The sequence below is a fragment of the Delphinus delphis genome, chromosome 2 (genome assembly GCF_949987515.2).
Source record: "Delphinus delphis chromosome 2, mDelDel1.2, whole genome shotgun sequence".
Taxonomy (NCBI): domain Eukaryota; kingdom Metazoa; phylum Chordata; class Mammalia; order Artiodactyla; family Delphinidae; genus Delphinus; species Delphinus delphis.
This window is the reverse complement of record NC_082684.1, coordinates 74,266,862-74,284,763: the sequence shown is the minus strand read 5'-3', so window position 1 is coordinate 74,284,763 and position 17,902 is coordinate 74,266,862. Positions and strand designations below refer to the sequence as shown.

General features: G+C 45.9%; 1 non-coding gene and 1 pseudogene across 1 annotated transcript; one reads left to right on the top strand and one right to left on the bottom strand.

Annotated features, from left to right (window-relative positions):
- Positions 1-241: 241 nt before the first annotated feature.
- LOC132421225 (U6 spliceosomal RNA) lies at positions 242-348 on the bottom strand. Its single transcript, XR_009518516.1, has one exon. It is a non-coding gene; the product is annotated as a U6 spliceosomal RNA (small nuclear RNA).
- Positions 349-11,054: 10,706 nt separating this feature from the next.
- Positions 11,055-17,902, top strand: part of LOC132418107 (dehydrogenase/reductase SDR family member 2, mitochondrial-like) — a 160,367-nt pseudogene continuing 153,519 nt past the window's right edge.

Genomic DNA, 17,902 nt, shown 5'->3' with positions numbered 1-17,902 from the left:
TTCTTTTTCAGATTCTTTTCCATTATAGGTTATTACAAGATACTGAATATAGTTCCCTGTGCTCTACAGTAGGTCCTTGTTGTTTATCTATTTTATAGATAGTAGTGTGTATCTGTTTATTCAAAATTCCAAATTTATCCTTACTCCTCTTCCCCTTTGGTAACCATAAGTTTGTTTTCTTTGAGAGTCTATTTCTGTTTTGTAAATAAGTTCATTTGTGTCATATTTTATTTTATTATTTTTTTATATGGAGCGCTTCACAAATTTGCATGTCATCCTTGAACAGGGGCCATGCTAATCTTCTCTGTATTGTTCCAATTTTAGTATATGTGCTACCGAAACGAGCACTGTATCATATTTTAGATTGCACGTATAAGTGATATCATATGATATTGCCTTTCTCTGTCTGACTTACTTCACTTAGCATGATAATCTTTATGTCCATCCATGTTGCTGCAAATGGCATTATTTCATTCTTTTTAATGGCCAAGTAACATTCCATTGTGTGTGTGTGTGTGTGTATATATATATATATATATATATATATATATATATATATATATATATATATACCATATCTTCTTTAAAGGATCAAGTTTTAATAAAATGATCTTAAGTGAAACTGACATTTTTTCCTAAACTGCGAGTGTGTGCTATGAAGAATCTAATGACTCCTTGGACAGTTTGGTGTCACTGCTTTATCTGTGGCACCAAATAACCCACCATTGCTTTTGTGCCATTGGTGGAAATATCAAAACCGTTGTTTCAGGAGAAGCCATGACATTCAAAAAAGTTAGTCAGCACTGAGAATTTCACCACCACATTTGTTCATTGCCAAGTATTCACATAGAAGAAGATCTTTAACGATCAGGTGGTGCTGACATGAGATGAATACGAGAAAACAGCACGTTTCTCCTGTGTATGTTGATTCATTCATTTATGAGGCACAAGTACAATTCTTCAGGCAAGAGATTAACTCAGTCTTCATATTTGCTGCTAAATCTTTAATATGACGAGTGACTGTATTGTTGTTAAGTGGAAGCTCAGATTTCTTTCACGACTTTTCATCTAGCAGGTGTTCAGCTATGTCAAGGTATGAGGCTTTATTATCTCTCAGCTATTGAGTTCACTTCTTCAGCGAATGCAGTGTGATAAGTTATCCTGTACGACGCTTCAGTAACTTTTTCATTTCTACTTTGAAAAGCTGAGAGAAACAATTTTGAGCTTTTGAAGAGCTCAGCATATCTACATTTAAACTAAGCAATTCCTTTTTCTCTAAACTCTGAATGATTGGTCTCACAATGATGCTGCAACTTACCTAGTGCTATAATACTATTCAAAATACTGTGTTGCATAAGACATGATAAGATAAACAACTAATATCTATATAGTTGAGGGAAATACAGATTTCATCATATTTTTGTTTCTTACTTAGTTTTGCACAGTTGCTTTGGAATCTATCCCTCCTCTCCACTAGTCAGAGAACTCTGACATGTCAATTTCATCTTTTTCAGTATTTTTAGGCATAGATGGTGTAGAGGTGGGTTGAAGAAGCAAGTCTTCTAATCTGTCTTTCTTAAGCCAATGATAAATTCTTGAACATAAGAAGAAATATATTGTAAAGAAATGATGGGGACTTCCCTAGTGGCGCAGTGGTTAAGATTCTGCGCTCCCAACGCAGGGGGCCCAGGTTTGATCCTTGGTCAGTGAACTAGATCCCGCATGCAGGCCGCAACTAAGTTTTTGCATGTCACAACTAAGGAGCCTGCCTGCTGCACCTAAGACCTGGCGCAACCAAATAAATAAATAAATAAATATTAAAAAAATAAAGAAATGATGATGTGTGTTAGAATAAAACATTATTACATTATTACATTTATTACATTTATTACATTTCAAAGTAGCAATTTTAGATAAAATTTTTATTTTATTATTATTTTAGATAAAGTTTTAAAAAACTTTTTATTTTTTTATATAGCAGGATTTTATTAGTTATCTATTTTATACATATTACTGTATATGTGTCAATCCCAATCTCCCAATTCATCCCACCACCACCACTCCACTCCCGCTTTCCTCCCTTTGTGTCCATACGTTTGTTCTCTACATCTGTGTCTCTACTTCTGCCTTGCAAACCGGTTCATCTGTACCATTTTTCTAGATTTCACATATATGCGTTAATATATGATATATTTTTTTCTCTTTCTGACTTACTGCACTCTGTATGACAGTCTCTAGGTCCAACCACATCTCTACAAATGACTAAATTTCATCCCTTTTTATCGCTGAGTACTATTCCATTGTATATATGTACCACATCTTCTTTATTCATTCGTCTGTCGATGGGCATTTAGGTTGCTTCTATGACCTGGCTATTGTAAATAGTGCTGCAGTGAATGTTGGGGTGCATGTGTCTTTTTGAATTATGTTTTTCTCTGGGTATATGCCCAGTAGTGGGATTGCTGGGTCATATGGTAAATTCTATTTTTAGTCTTTTAAGGAACCTCCAAACTCTTCTCCATAGTGGCTGTATCAATTTTCATTCCTACCAACAGTGCAAGAGGGTTCCCTTTTGTCCACACCCTCTCCAGCATTTCTTGTTTGTAGATTTTCTGATGATGCCCATTCTAACTGGTGTGAGGTGATACCTTATTGTAGTTTTGATTTGTATTTCTCTAATAATTAGTGATATTGAGCAGATTTTCATGTGCCTCTTGGCCATCTGTATGTCTTCTTTGGAGAAATGTTTATTCAGGTCTTCTGCCCATTTTTGGATTGGGTTGTTTGTTTTATTAATATTGAGCTACATGAGCTGTTTATATATTTTGGAGATTAATCCTTTGTCCATTGATTCATTTGCAAATATTTTCTCCCATTCTGAGGGTTGTCTTTTCGTTTTGTTTATAGTTTCCTTTGCTGTGCAAAAGCTTTTAAGTTTCATTAGGTCCCATTTGTTTATTTTGTTTTTATTTCCATTACTCTAGGAGGTGGGTCAAAAAAGATCTTGCTGTGATTTATGTCAAAGAGTGTTCTTCCTATGTTTTCCCCTAAGAATTTTATAGTGTCTGGTCTTACATTTAGGTCTTGAATCCATTTTGAGTTTATTTTTGTGTATGGTGTTACGGAGTGTTCTAATTTCATTCTTTTACATGTATTTTATTATTTTTTTAAAAATTAAAAAAAAGTTCTTTGGCTGCACCATACAGCATGTGGGATCTTTGTTCCCCGACCAGGGATTAAACCCATGCTCCCTGCAGTGGAAGCTCGGAGTCTTAACCACTGGGTTGCCAGGGAAGTCCCATAAAATTACAAATTTTAGGAAGTTTTTTTGAGAAACATTAAAAAATATTATTGCAAAACAAGACGAAGCATACTTATTTCTCGTGTTTCCCCAGGGGTCCAAGGAAAAATTCAGAATTTCAAAATAACAATATTGGATAATAGTACAGAAATTATAGCAGGTACAATTGAAGTTAGTGAGGAATAGCACAGTAAAAGTTCAAGAACAAACTGAGTTCACCTCTTGAAAATGTACACATTTATACTCTAATTCTACTTCTTTAGAACATTTTGGAAAATATTAGAAGTACACGTACATATTTCACTAGCTGTCAGAGCAATGACATCATCACATGTCATGGAGCCTCTGGAAAACTCCACTGTACATTTGTGAGAGAGTGAGGGTGCAAAAGACAAATGATGTCTTACTATTATGAAAATAATTTTGACCTTATAGGCCCCCTGAAAGGATCTCTCAAGTGGTTCCCAGACCACACTCTGAGATCTGCTAAACTAGGGTAATGTTTGTTCTGTGGAATATTATGCAGCTTTTAAAAGCTATGAGGTAGATCTATATGTACTGTCATGTAACAAGAACAACGGAATAGCATTTACAACATGATACATACCAACACACAAAACAACTCTACATATTCTGTACTTACATATATGTATGCAAATGCATAGAAAAGTTCTAGAAGAACACGCTGTTAACTGTGGTTATTTTTGGGAAGCATACAGAAATTTGGTGGCTTACTTATGGACAACTTTTGCTTTATTTGGCTTTTTTTAAATGGTTACAAGGAGACTGTAGCCATGTATTGCTGGTGTCCTTTAAATATATTTCATAGGGAATTCCCTGGCCGTCCAGTGTTTAGGACTCGGCGCTTTCACTGCCGGGGCCCGGGTTCAATCCCTGGTCAGGGAACTAAGATCCCATAAGCTGTGCAGCACAGCCAAGCCAAGAAAACCCCATTATATATATATATATTATGTAATAGTTAATTTTATATAATAATTTGTCTTCATCTTTCTCCTGGGTGATATGTAAAATTTACACAATTTTGGTATTTTTTTCAGATCAGTTCATAAGTTGACAGCTGTCATTGTTCTCTGGAGAATCACTATCGCTAGGGTGAAAGGGTATGGTTGCTAGGTAAAATACAGGACACCCAGGTAAGTTTGAATTTCAAATAAACCAGGAATACGTTTTTAGTATAATTATGTCCCATGCAATATTTGGGACATACTTATACTAAAAAATTGTTTGTTGTTTACCTGAAATTCAAATTTAACTGGGCATCTGTTTTTAAAAATTTGCTGTTTGTCAATCTCATAAAGGGGATATGGGGGATGACCCTTAGGTACCAAGTTGTGGAGTAGAACCCAGATCCATTGGCAGCTTGCTGGTGCTCTTTGGACATCTTTGTGAGCCAAAGCTCACTGGAAGATAAGATAAGAAGCTCTGAGAGGAGGATATTGGGGCAAAGAAATGTTGGCAAACTCACTCTTCTCCTGATAAATGCCTTGCAGCTTGTCAAGGTTGTGAGATGTTGTGGTGAAAGGGATGAGCAGGGAATGAATTGGAGGGAGGTTATAAAATGTTGCAATGGGAATTTTTGCTTTTAAATACATATAAACTTTCACAAGATGTAGCCTTTGGCATTAGGTTGCATAACTCTTCTGTAGTCACCATGAGACTGGTACTATGTCCTGGGCTTCTGGGCTCCAGCAGGTCCCTGTGTCTACATTACCCCATGGCTACCAAAGGCCTTGGCTACTGAGGGGGTTTTCTTGAGGTGGTAAAAGGTCACTCCAGAACTTTCTTCCCCATAATCTCTTTTCTTCCCCATCAGGGGAATGTATATATGCCATTTTCCCCAATTCTTCTTTTTCTCACTTTTGTCTTAAGAAATTTCACCGTGGTCAATATCCTCCTCAAATGTACAGACCTTTAAGTTTTTTCTTTCTTTTCTTTGGGTTTTCTCTTCTTCTTCTTTTTTTAAAAATTATTTTGGGCTGTGTTGGATCTTCATTGCTGTGCGTGGGCTTTCTCTAGTTGTGGCGAGTGGGGGCTACTCTTTGTTGTGGTGCGCAGACTTCTCATTGAGGTGGCTTCTCTTGTTGCAGAGCACGGGCTATAGGTGCGCGGGCTTCAGTAGTTGCAGTACTCGGGCTCGGCAGTTGCGACATGCGGGCCTTAGAGCGCGCGCGCTTCAGTAGTTGCAGCGCTTGGGCTCTAGGGTGTGTGAGCTTCAGTAGTCGTGGCCCATGGGTTTAGTTTTTCCGAGGCATGTGGGATCTTCCCGACCCAGGGCTCGAACCCGTGTCCCCTGCATTGGCAGGTGGATTCTCAACCACTGCACCACCAGGGAAGTCCCTCTTTTCTTCTTTTTAAGGTTTTTTCCCCCCTTCTTTTCCTTCTCTTTCAGATTTTGCCCATAGAAAAATCTCTCTTGCTTTTATCATCTCTGCAATTTGTGAACCAACCAACCTTCCAAACAACAAATCAACTAACTACTAAACCAGCTGACCAACTTGTCTTAGTCTGCTTGGGCTGCTATAGCAAAAATACCATAGTCTAGATGACTTAAACAACAAACATTTATTTCTCATAGTTCTGGAGGCTGGATAGTCCAAGATCACAGTGATGGCAGATACAGTGTCTGGTGAGGGCCTTCTTCCCTGTCCATAGATTGTTGTCTTCTCACTGTGTCCTCATGGAGGAAGGGGTGAGGGACCTCTCTAGAGTCTCTCTTATAAGGGCACTAATCCCATTTATGAGGTCTCCACCCTCATGACCTAAGCATCTCCCAAATGTCCCACCTCCAAATACCATCACATTGGGGATTAGGTTTCAACATATGAATTTTTTGTGGGGGCGGGACACACAGACATTCAGTCGACAGCACCATCCCAGAAACAAAGGTTGGAGGATGCTTCAACCTGGTACAGAGACCAAAGCAAAGTGATGCTGTGCTTCATATAGACCTCAACTCTATGAAGAGAGTCTCCCATTCTGTAGGAAATCAGCTTTGAATCACCTATGCCCAGGAGAAGCTGGGGAAGGGTCACCACTAGAGAGGAAAGGGATTGAGTGTAGGTCAGGATCCAGGACTAACAAGTCTCATGGAGAAATCTTGCTTTTTAAAAAACTCAGACCTACTGGTGTTTGCCCTCAGTTCGTTCTTTCTTTCTTTTCTTTTCTTCTTTCTTTCTCTCTTTCTTCCCTCCCCACACCCCCCCCAACCCCGGTTTCTTTCTGCCATGCGGCACGGCTTGTGGGATCTTATTTCCCCGACCAGGGATTGAACCCATGCTTTTGGCAGTGTAACAAGGAGTCTTAGACACTGGGCCACCAGGGAATTCCCTCTTTCTTTCTTTTAAATCAACTCTATTGAAGTATACTGTCGATAAAATAAAATGCACACAATTTAAATGTACAGTCCCTAGGATTTTGTCCAATGTCTATATCTGTGTATCCACCATCCCAATTGAGATACAGAACATTTCCATCACCCTAGAAAGTTCCCTTGTGCCCCTACACTCAGACAACCATTGATCTGATTTCTACCACCATATATTAGTTTTGTCTATTCTAGAACTTTATATCAATTGTACTTTTCTTTTTAATTTATTTATTTTTTAAAAAATCTTTGGCTGCGTTGGGTCTTCGTTGCTGCGTGCGGGCTTTCTCTAGTTGCGGTGAGCGGGCGCTACTCTTGTTGCAGAGCTCAGGCTCTAGGCACGCGGGCTCAGTAGTTGTGGCTCAGGGGCTCTAGAGAGCAGGCTCAGTAGTTGTGGCGCACGGGCTTAGTTGCTCTGCGGCACGTGAAATCTTCCGGACCAGGGCTTGAACCCGTGTCCCTGCATTGGCAGGCAGATTCTTAACCACTGCGCCACCAAGGAAGCCCTAAGTTGTACTTTTCTTTTGGCTTGGCTTAGGTAGTTTTCTTTTCCATGCAGAAGCAAAAAAGGTTCCTGTAATTTTTTGTATTTATGGTCTCATTTTTTATATTTAAATCTTTGATACATCTGAAATGTATTTTGGTGTGTGGTGTGAAAGGCACAGGTCTAATTTAAGTTCTTTTTCCCCAGAGAGCTACCCAGTTGTCTCAACATCATTTATTGCTACATGTATCTTTTTTCTCACTGATTCAAAATGCCACCTTTATCACATGTTAAATTCTCAAGTGTGTTTGTATCTCTTTCTGAACCTTCCCTTCTGTTCCTTTGATTTGTTTGTTCAAGTATCAATACAACACTGTTTTAACTGTGACTATATTATTTGCAAAAATATTATATTTTAGGATTTTCTGCTCTATTGCTTCAATGAGGTAAATTTTTCCAAGGTTCCTGTACTGGTTATCTGTTACTGCATAACAAATTACCCTAACATTTAGCAGCTCGAAAATTTATCTCACAAGTTCTGAGACTCAGGAATGAGAGAAGTGTAGCTGGGGGTTCTGGCTCAAGGTGTCTGGTGAGGCTGTAGTTAAGCTCCCAGCTGGGGCTGCGGTCATCTCAAAACTCGGGCTGAGACGTTTGCTTCCAAGCCATGTGGTTTTTGGCAGCCCTCAGTTCCTTGCCACGTGGGTCTTGCCATATAGGGCTGCTCACGACACGGCAGCCAGGACTAATCCAAGAGGGAAAGAAAGAAACAGCGAGGGCCCAAGACGGAATGTTCAGTTTTATATATCCTAATCTCAGAAGTGACGTACCGTGACTTCTGCCAAGCCGGGCATGATGTGGGAGGGAACTATACAAGGTAGTGAACGCCAGCCCCCAGGGGTCCCAGAGACCATCTCAGAGGCTGGCAACCACATTTCCAGTTTTGGCTGTCCTCTCTTTCCACATTATTCACTTTCTTGGAATATCTCATCCGTTTTATGAGGCTGCTTCTACCTATGATCTTCTGATTACTAACTTGCTCTCCAGAGTGCCAGAACGATTTATCCAATTGCCTGGGTACCTCGTCTGAAAAATCCCACAGGCATCTCTACGTGGCTTATCCTCTGCTCTCCTTGGGTTTGAGGTTGAGTCTCAAACCTCCTTCCATTTGACATGTAGTGCTCTGCACTGCATGAATTTGATTCCTCTAACAGACTGTAAGTTTATTGAGGGTAGGGATTAGGCCTTCAGTGTTTTGATATTCTTGGTACTTAACACAGTGCTTAGCGTGAAGCAGGTGCTCATCAAATATTTGGACCCAGGTGACAGCTTGGGTAGTGGGCACCTGCAGCTCTGCAGCCATTAGTCCTGTATGGTGCCAGGGGCCCGATATAACAGCGAAGGCTTTAGGACTGAGGTCTATGGTCTCTTTTTGGTGCTGACTTTGTACTCAACTCTGCGTCCCCAGCCAGCTGAGCCTATAGGCTGCCCGTCCTTTCATTCACTCGCCTCCACCCCCTGCCCAGTGTGGGGTCTGGAGCCTGCTTGGACCCACGGGTCTGTCTGCTTCTGTTGTGTGTGAGAGTCTGGGGACAGCTGGACTGGCAGGACTGGGTCATTGGTAAATGGTCTGTGCAGTATTCTGCAGAATTTCACTCAGACAAGTACTTCCTACACTTTCCCCCTCCTGAGGCTTCCTCACCAGCTGTGTGGGGGAGGCCTTTTCTCACCTCCAACTTTCTTAATTCTAGGACTGTAAAGTCCATGAATCCTTGAGTTTTTCAGATAGAAACAGCAGTGCCTGAAACCCAGCCTGCTGCCTACTCACATTCTCGCACTCAGCTGCAGGCTCCACGGCGGAGGGGCCCCTGACCAGTGCTCAGGACAGCCAGGAGCACAACCAGGTGAGGCTGAGCTGACGCCGCCTAAGGGCAGGGATGCTGTGCCCAGGTTGGTGTTCGTGATGCCGGAACTGCCCACCTTCACTCCTGTTTACTTTTCGTGCTGGTGCTTTCTCCTGGGCTCTGTCTGCAGCTCAGTCTTTTTTTTTTTTTTTAGGCTGCACTGCGTCTTAGTTGTGGCACATGGGATCTTCGTTGCAGCATGCAGGACCTTTAGTTGCAACATGTGGGCTTCTTAGTTGCAGCATATGGACTCTTGGTTGCGGCATGCATGCGGGATCTAGTTCCCCAACCAGGGATCGAAACTGGCCCCCTGCATTGGGAGCTTGGAGTCTTAACCACTGGACCACCAGGGAAGTCCCTGCAGCTCAGTCTTGATTTCTTCTCTGATTGTCATAAAAAAGCTCGTGGGACTATCAGAGCCCTTAGGATCACCTAGCTCAACTTTTCTTACCAAGGTGCCAATGGAGCCAGAGAGGGGAACAGACACCCAAGATCACACAGCTTCTGTTGACATCTCCCATGTGGCTTGCAGGATCTTAGTTCCTTGACCAGGGATTGAATCCAGATCCTCAGCAGTGAAAGCACGGAGTCCTAACCACTGGACCGCCAGGGAATTCCCTCTCTTCCCTGATTTTCGATATTTCTAATGACTGTACGTCTCTCCCTAGTCTTTGTTTTCTTTCCTTTACCATTCTCTTATCTCTTTGGACCCAAGAGATAAGAGAAGGCCACCTACCTCAACATTGGGACTAGGTTGAGGTGTGTCCATTTGACTTCCCGTCTTCCACATTTGGGCATCTGAATTGACCAGCATGGAAAGGGGAATCAGAGTGGGCAGTGCCAGGTTCAGAGGCCACTCCAAGCTCCCAGGACCTGCATTCAACTCTGGCCCAGTTGACTGCTTCAAAGTAAAGATGAATGAGGGGAGAGGGTGCCAGAGCCTGGGCCTTTGGAAGCCACTCAATCTCAGGCCCTGGTCTAGGGGGACTTGAACAGGAAGGGGAACCAAAAGAGCTAGATGAGGGCTTCCCTGGTGGCGCAGTGGTTGAGAGTCTGCCTGACGATGCAGGGGACACGGGTTTGTGCCCCGGTCCGGGAAGATCCCACATGCCTCGGAGCGGCTGGGCCCGTGAACCATGGCCGCTGAGCCTGCGTGTCTGGAGCCTGTGCTTCCCAACGGGAGAGGCCACAACAGTGAGAGGCCCGCGTACCGCAAAAAAAAAAAAAAAAAAAAAAAAAAAAAGAGATAGATGAGGCCTGACCAGTCTCTCCGCACTTCACCTGCAATAGCCTGGATCTGCTTTTCCTTACAAGTAGGGCAGCTTTCCGGCAAACCACCTTACAGCAAGTGTTGTAGGACGCCGGCTTGCTGAGAGATGGGAACAGCTTCTCAGAGGTGCTATAACTCCAGCCTTCCAGCAGGGGATGTCCTGTCCCGACAAAATGCAAGTCTTCTTTTTCCTGCTGCCCTCCCAGCCAAAGAGACTGATTCCCCCGACACTTGATGGGGTTAATCTGTGCTCACAGCTAGGGGGAGAGGAGTCCCCTGGGGGTCAGAATAGTGTTTAGAATCTGGTGTCCTGTTTAAGAAAGGTAAAACCATCAGGAGTTGAAATCCCTCATCCCTCTGAATAAAAGCCTGTAAATATGACCTTGCAGAGAAGAGAGAGAGCATGAGAGAGAGAGAGCAAACAGAGTGAAAGCAGCTGGGATAAAAAAGCAAGGAGACGTAGGACCTGCAAAGGGTGGTTTTGGAAATAGGGTACCAGAAGAGACATAAACTGAAAACAAAGGCTGTCCCTCCCAAAGCAGAGCAGTTGGTCACCTTCATTTTGGCACTATGACACTGATACAGACTGATATTTCATCTGAAATTTCTCCACAATTCCTGAGCAGCACCCATTCTCTTATCATGTATAGATACCAACACCTAACTCCAGAGAACTGAGTTATGCAAAGGTTGCTAAGGAACAAGGGGAGATGCAGTAGGTACGGCAGGGGTTGCTTAGTAACCAGAGTCCCTTTGTGATGGAGTGGCCAGAGCAGGTGTGGAACTGATGAAGATCTGTGGACAGAGTCAGCTCACACCAGAGCCTCCTGAAAGGGCATGTCCGTTGGCCCCTGGGCCCAGAGCGGCCAGAGCCTGCCTCTCTTCAGCTCCCTGACACTGCCTTGCCCAAAAAGTACACCCCAAGTCCTTGAGTATCCTCAACAGTGCTTTGCTCCAACCATGCCTTCCCCACCTCCCTTGGCAGGAAGCTAATCAGATTGCTAGATTCAAGAAGGGGCAGGGCTCTCCAGCAGGCGAACGGGAATCTCACCACAGGGGAGGCAGGAGCCTCTGGGCTCACACTGACCTGGAGCTGGGAAATTTGGGGTTGGGCGGAAAGAGGGTCCCCTAGGCAAGCATCCCTGATGTATTTGCAGTTCACAGGGAAATGTCTTCCTCTCTGAGTCTCCCATGCCACTCTTCATCCTGTGCATAGCTAGGGTGGCATGCCTCTTCCCTTCCCAAGGGTGAGCTGGGTGTGTGGGTCTCCACACAGCAGCCTGGCTTGAGGCTCCTTTGGCTGCCTGGGTTCCTCACAGCTGCCCTTCAGAGAGCTTCACTTCAGCACAGCCTGGAGGAGTCATCATGCAGGCATTCGGAACCAGTCAGGTTTTGCAGCCAGGAGTCCTCCATTCTCTGTTCCCCAGGCACAGAGGTGGCCCTGCTCTCTCCCAAACACCATGGACACTCACACCCCTCTGCTTCTCCTCTCAGTCTGTGCCCTGGACCAGAGCACAGGCCACCTATCCCGCTGCTTCCCCCATCAGACCTCCCTTCACCTTCCAGGTCCTGTTTATCTGCAGCCTCCCTAGTGATGATTCTCCCAGCCTGAGCAGAATGAGCTGTGCACCCCTGTAATGTATTGGACTGACGAGCACCCCTGGACTCAGGCCCGGCAAGGCTCTGGGGCCCCAGAGAGGGAGCAAGTGGCACTGCCCTCAAGGAGCCCACTGAGCCTCTGCTTCCTCCACCATCTGGCAGGATGCTCCCAGGAAAACCTTTGTGGATTGAGCGTTTATACACGAAAGCTTGTTGTTTCAAACAAAGCCCTTTGCACAGAACATCTCTGAGAAAGTGTTTGAGACACTGGGAAGTTTCCTCCAAGAAGAGAACTGGGAGACTTAGTTTTTGAACTAGTTTTGAACCGCTTGAATTTAAAAATCTACCGTGAGCAGATAATCTTTACTTTTTAAACATTTTGATTGTGAAATATAACAAATACATAAAAAGTATATATGTATGTATATATGTATGTATATACATGGACATACGCAAGACACACGTATCTTTTATTTCTCTTGTGGAGGTATATTCTTTTTGAAAATTTGAATTTATTTTTTAATTAAAACTTTTTTTTTTTTTTTTGCAGTACGCGGGCCTCTCACTGTTGTGGCCTCTCCCGTTGTGAAGCACAGGCTCCGGATGCGCAGGCTCAGCGGCCATGGCTCACGGGCCCAGCCGCTCCGCGGCATGTGGGATCTTCCTGGACCGGGGCACGAACCCGTGTCCCCTGCATCGGCAGGCGGACTCTCAACCACTGTGCCACCAGGGAAGCCCCCAATTAAAACCTTTTTTATTGAAGTATAGCTGATTTGCAATGTTTCAGGTGTACAGCAAAGTGATTCAGTGATATATATATATCTATATGTGTATGCACATATAGATGTATATGTATTCTTTTTCAGATTCTTTTCCATTACAGGTTTTTCTTTTTTGGGGCTACGCTGTGAGGCATGCGGAACAATGCGGGATCCACATGAGGGATTCCCCGACCAGGGATCGAACCCACGCCCCCTGCAGTGGAAGTGCAGAGTCTTAACCACTGGACCACCAGGGGAGTCCCCATTACAGGTTATTACAATATATTGAATATAGCTCCCTATGCTATACAGTAGGTCCTTGCTGTTGACCTATGTTATATATAGTAGTGTATGTCTGTTAATCCCCAATTCCTAATTTATCCCTGCCCCAAGACACACATATCTTAGTGGACACCATGGAATCATACAATGGAACACAGACAGCACCCCAGGAACCCCTCGGTTTGCCACTCTCCAGTCGTCCCCCCTCTTTTACCCTAGGAATATCCACTCTCCTGACTTTTGTGGTAATTACTGCCTTGCTTTTCTCTGCAGTTTTATCACCTGTTTGCATTCTTAGACAACATAGAGGGGTTTTGCCTGCTTTTGAAACTCGTGTATGTGGAATCACATAATAAAGGATTATTTTTTGTCTGGCTCCTTTCCCTCAATGATATCATTTTTTAGATTCATTTATGTTGTTCAGTGTAGCTTCAGTTCACTAATTTTCATTGCTGCATAGTATTCCATTATATAAGTGCAACCCAATTTATCTATCTATTCTACCATTAATGGACATTTGGGCTTGGTTCCAGTTTGAGGCTATTTCAAAGCATGTTGCTGTGAACGCTCATGTGCAGGCTCGTGGTGCACATGTGACAGCACTCCTGGGTTGTGAAAGTGCAGAGTCAGAGGGCTGTTTGCTCAACTTCCCTGGGCAGTGCCAAACCATTTTCCAAAGTGGCTGTGCTTATACTCCCTCCAGGTTTGACTGAGACTTTCGTTGATTTCTACTTTTTCAACTATAAGCAGCTCATTAAAATTGATCATTGGTGTCATTATTAGTTTGGTATCTGGCATTCTCACTCTACTGGGAAGCTCCATGGGTGGAGGTTGGGGGCCACGGTTGCTTGCTTATGGAATGAATGGGAAAATAATCATGTCTACTTAATTCTGGATCTCACATTCTAATTTGCCCCTTTTATAAATAGAGAATTTTCAGGAAAGTTTCCCTGACCTGAGGCTCACCTGTTTGAAATTCACCCTGACTGGCCCGACTCTTTCCCACTCTCTGCCACTGGCCTTGTCTGTCCGGAGGAGCTGGGGGTAGATCATCATCATTTTTGCTGATGGCATCAGTGGTAAATGAAGTTGATTCTTTCCCCCAGGGCCGAGTTCAGCGGGAAGTAGACCAGTCACTGGCCGCCATGCAGGGCCTGGGTCCCCCGGGGCCTGTTCTGTCCCTGTGCTGGGCTCTCTGTGCTGCTGAGCAGCAGTGGGATAGAACAAAATGGCATTCTGGCCAATCAGGTAGCCGGGGTCACAGGGTCCACTGATGGTTGAGTATCCTATTGCCCTGTGGGTCTTGACCCCTCACAGGGACCCTTACTTGCTCAAAAGGACCTCAGGGCTATAGAGCAGGACACAGCTTTGTTGATTTCCAGGGCTGGGGGGGGAAGGAGAATAGTAGCGAGGAGCTGAGGCTTTGTTCCGTTCATCTCCACCGCAGGATCAGCTTCGCCATGGCTCAGCGTCTGGCCCAGGATGGGCCCCATGTGGTGGTCAGCAGCCAGAAGCAGCAGAACGTGGACCTGGCGGTGGCAGCGCTGCAGGAGGAGGGGCTGAGCACTGTGGGCACCATGTGCCACAGGGGAAGGCAGAGACCAGGAGCAGCTGGTGGCCACAGTAAGGGGCCCCGGGGGTGGAAGGACACAGGGAGGAGAGTGTGCAGAACACCCTGCCTGCTCATCCCTGGGAGGGGTAGGGGCCAGGAGGGGGGCTTGGAGGTCCTGGAAGGCGGTCTGAGGCCACAGCTGCTCGCAGTCTAACCGGGCGGACCTCACTGCTCACGCCGGCTCTCTGGAAAGGGGCCTGTTCATGGGAGGACCTCACTCCTACCCGTCCTGGGAGATCTGTGGTTGAGGAGGGATCTAAAGGGATTTCTCCATCCCCAGTCCCCAGAGGGGTTTCCTCCCCTGAGGCCCTCAGCCCCGGAGAGCCTACCCCTGGGCCTGTCCAGGGCACTTACCTTCACTGAGAGTTTGGTTCTCACAGGAGCCTTGTGACCATTCCTGCTGGAGAGGGTATATAATTAGCCAGCTTTTTAAATAAATTTATTTATTTTATCTATTTATTTTTGGCTGTGTTGGGTCTTCATCGCGGCATGCGGGCTTGCTCTAGCTGCAGCGAGCGGGGGCCACTCTTTGTTGCGCTGCGCAGGCTTCTTTTTGCAGAGCATGGGCTCTAGGCATGCGGGCTTCAGTAATTGTGGTGCACGGGTTCAGTAGTTGTCGCATGTGGGCTCTAGTAGGATGCAGGCTCAGTAGTTGTGGTGCATGGGCTTAGTTGCTCCGTGGCATGTGGGATCTTCCTGCACCAGGGCTCAAACCCGTGTCCCCTGCATTGGTAGATGGATTCTTAACCACTGAGCCACCAGGGAAGCCCCTAATTAACAAGCTTTGCCTCAATGTCCCATGCACAGGGTTGCTCAGGGAGGACGAGGCCTCCTCAGGCCATCTCCAGGCTCACCCAGCCCTTCATGTCCCCCCATCCCCCCAGGTCCTGGAGCACTGTGGGGACGTCGACTCCCTGGTGTGCAGCTCAGCGGTCAGCCCCCCCGGTGGGGAGCACCCTGGGCGCCAGTGAGCAGGTGGGGGACAAGGTGAGAGGCTGCCCCTGGGAGTTGGCTGAGGGGTCTGAAGTGCTCCCTCACCAAGACCCTCCTCTCCCCTCCTGAAGTTACTGTAAAAGCAGGCGCTGACCACGTGCCCCCTGGAATGTGCTGTGATGCTCCTTTATGGCCTGTGTGCTTTTAAAGCTGGTTCCTACACTCTTTCTGCTCTCTTTTCTCTTCCCGTCCCGTTCGCATGTATTCATTCGGCAAATATTTATCGAGGACTTGCTATGTGCCGGGCCCTGTTTCAAGCTCTGGGGGTAGAGCTGTGTGATTAAGTTTCTGCTTGTGGTAAGAGTCAAGCATAGTAAGGTGTCTGCTCTCTGCCAACAGTTTATGTTTTTCACATCCTTTGGTGGGGACGTACATTGGTGGTCGTGCTCCTCTTTGGTGACCGTACCTGCCACTGAGATTCTCCACCTTTCCTAGACGAGGGCTTCTCACTGTCCCTCAGATGAATCTGCTGCACCTGTCAAACCTGGACCCTCCCACCAGCTTTCCATGGGCTTGGATGTTCCAACCCACTGCAGTCCACTTAACCATCCTGCCACCTGGTCCACCAGGATCTGGGACAGACCTCGTAAAATGCCTTGAGGTTCATCTCTGGCTTTGTTATTCTCCTACGACTTCAGTTCTGTTCACTCCTGTGTTTTTTCCCTTAGCCCCTCTGACAGACCACATGGACTGTGATGGGGTCATGTTCTTCCTGTCATTGTTAGCATCCCCCGCTGCCCCAAGCACAGGCCAAAGCTGTCCTTCTGCCTCCCCAGCTCTCTGGGTTCTGCTGACATCCTTCTTGGGCTGGTCCCTCCTGTGTATCTGCCCTTGGCCGGATGCCCTTCCCTCCACCCTCAGAAATGGCCTGAAATCCTAGCTCCCTGTGGCCTCCCCAGGCTCTTCAGCTTCCTTAATGTCTCCTAAGCCTCATTTGTGAATCTGTAGCTGGGATTTCATTGCTGACAGTCTCCTAACTCTCCTGAGTCATTTTCCCTTTTAGCGTCTCAGTTCATGGGATCATGACTCTTCTTGGAACTGTTTGAAATCTTCCCTCCTGAAGCTGGGTGCACTAGATGACAGCCTTCTCTGCTGCTCCCCTATTTTCCAAGGGCTTGCTATTCTACAAGCGCTTCTGCACAGCTGGACAGAAATCTTCCCCCCGTCACATCTGCCACCATCTCAGAGGGGAAATGCTCACAAAAATGAGTTTCTCTGTTTTCACCCAAATGCGACTTTCAGCAGGTGCCCGGTGAGGAGAATTTCTTCTCGCTCATCTTATCCATGGGCCATTTTGAGCACTTCCTTCAGGCAGACCCCATTCTCTCCAGCTGGCTGGGAAATTTCGAATCTATCACCCCTCCACCTCTCCTCCATCCCATCCCCAAGGACTCTGCAGACTCTCTGCACCCTCCTCAGACTCACAGAGCTCCGCAGAGATGCACAGGGCAAGGTATGCAGAAAGGACGCAGTACTTCCATGCCTTCTTCAGGCACTGCTCTCCTCCCCCAGTCTCCATGTGTTCACCAGCCCAGAAGCTCTCTGAACCCTGCCCTTTGGGTTTTGATGAAGGCTTCAGTGCATAGGCATGATTGATTAAATCATTGACCACTGGTAATTTTTTTTTTTTTTTTGCAGTACGCGGGTCGCTCACTGTTGTGGCCTCTCCCGTTGCGGAGCACAGGCTCCGGACGCGCAGGCTCAGCGGCCATGGCTCACGGGCCTAGCCACTCCGCGGCATGTGGGATCTTCCTGGACCGGGGCACGAACCCGTGTCCCCTGCATCAGCAGGTGGACTCTCAACCACTGCGCCACCAGGGAAGCCCGACCACTGGTAATTTTTAAAAATTAATTTTTATTGGTGTATAGTTGCTTTACAATGTTGTGTTAGTTACCATTGTCTATTTATTCAACTTTCAATCCCTCTCCCCTCCCCAGAGGTTAGGGGGATGGGGCTGAAAGTTCCAACCCTCTAATCACAGAGTTGGTTCCCCTAGCAACCAGCTCCCATCCTTAGGTATTTTCCAAAAGTTACCTATTAACAAACTCAGGTGTAGTTGAAAGGGACTTGTTATGAATATCAAGACACGTTTACCACTTCTATGACTTAGGAAATTCAATGAGGTTTCCCTGGGGTTGGGACTGGTCCAGGCCACACGTTCAGGGCAGGGTGCCACCTGGAGCAGCCTGACTGAGGGCTGTGAAGTGGGGAATCAGAATTTACCAGTGAACCAAGAGCATAAGACTCTGGGGCCGAAGGTTTCAGTCAGTGCAGAGCAGGTTTTACGGGCCTGCAAGAGTTGGGGCCATG